At 55.5% G+C, this 1316-nt stretch overlaps 1 protein-coding gene across 1 annotated transcript in view; it reads right to left on the reverse strand.

Annotated features, from left to right (window-relative positions):
• Positions 1-309, reverse strand: part of Znf629 (zinc finger protein 629) — a 9090-nt gene extending 8781 nt beyond the window's left edge. Inside the window, exon 1 of the mRNA XM_015491318.2 lies at positions 124-309. The gene's annotated coding sequence lies outside the window, so the exon portion shown is untranslated. The remainder of the gene's footprint in view (positions 1-123) is intronic.
• Positions 310-1316: the final 1007 nt, after the last annotated feature.

A 1316-nucleotide genomic window follows, 5' to 3' on the forward strand; every position in this document is an offset into this window, starting at 1 on the left:
GAGGGCCAGGCGGGGGGCTCGGGCCCAGTTGCGGGGCCCCCGCCTCCCGGGCCCCATTGTTCCCCGGTGGCCATCCCGGGCCCTCCAGGCCACCCCCTAGGAACCCAGGCGTCCCCAACTCACGGCTCTGGGGTCTGGGAAAAGCCGGAAGGCAGACTCCAGCCCCAGGGGACTTAACCCCTTCAGTGCCCTGCCTCGGGGGTCGGGCTAGACGCCGAGGACTCTGGGGTCCTTCTCAAGGGGTGATTCCAGGCTGAGGACCCAGGGACCAGTTCAGGGTGACTGGGACGGAGCAGGAAGTGACCCCAGCTTCCCGGGCCCCTCTAGCCTGGAGTCAGAGCATCAGCTCTATGGGATTTAACCCTTTGCCTCCCACAGCCTGGGAAAAAGAAAAGGGGATGGCAGGAGCAGGGAGGTGGCTGAGAGGACACCCCTCTCCCTGTCTCAAATGGAAGCAGGCGAGTCGGGCGGCTGGGGGAAACCCAGGTGCCAGTGAGGGTCTCTGGATTTCTGGCCATTCTCCATCCTGCCGGAGCAGGGGTTTCGCCAGCCTTGCCAGTTAAGATTTGGCGGCTGCTAGTCCCCTGGGGCCGGTCTTTGTTTGGACTCACCCTGGGATGGGGCTGGAATGCCTGGGTTCTGGGGTGGGAGCAGAGCCTGGCAGGATAGAACGGAGGGAGAACCCGCTACAAACCAAAAAGAGCTTAAATTAAATAAATCGTGGCTAAAGAATGGGGACAGCGAGCCTGTGCTGCTGCTTTCCTCTATCAGCTCTCCTTAGAAGAGGAAACTGAGGTCCACAGTGTCAGAATTTGGAAAGAGTTCCCCAGGAAAAGGAGAGCAATTACCCTTCCCAGCAGCTTAAGGGGCACTCTGCTCCCAGCAGGAGAAAACTTCAAAACCTCAGGAACATTGGTGACCTTCTAAAGCAGAGGTTATCTGAGCTCCCAATTTTTACTATCTTTATCTCATTCCTTCTTCAGTACAGTGGGGCAGAACTGCATATTTCTGTTTCTCAAGTGAGGAAACCAAGGTGTGAAAAGTGAAGCAACATGCTTCAGGGCACATTCTTTGAACACAGGGGCAGGAGAATTTAGAGTGGAATGAGACCCAGGTTTTCTACCCTCAAGAAGTTTGATAATAGCCAGGCAGGGTGACACATGCCTGCAATTCCAGCTACTCTGCAGGCTGAATCAGGAGGATGTCAAGTTCAAGGCCAACCTGGGCAACTTAGTGAGACCCGGTCTCAAAATAAAATTTAAAAAAAGGGCTAGGAATGTAGCTCAGTGGTAGAACACTTACCTAACATGTGGGAG

This window comes from Marmota marmota, unplaced genomic scaffold (assembly GCF_001458135.2).
Source record: "Marmota marmota marmota unplaced genomic scaffold, marMar, whole genome shotgun sequence".
In the NCBI taxonomy this organism is placed as follows: domain Eukaryota; kingdom Metazoa; phylum Chordata; class Mammalia; order Rodentia; family Sciuridae; genus Marmota; species Marmota marmota.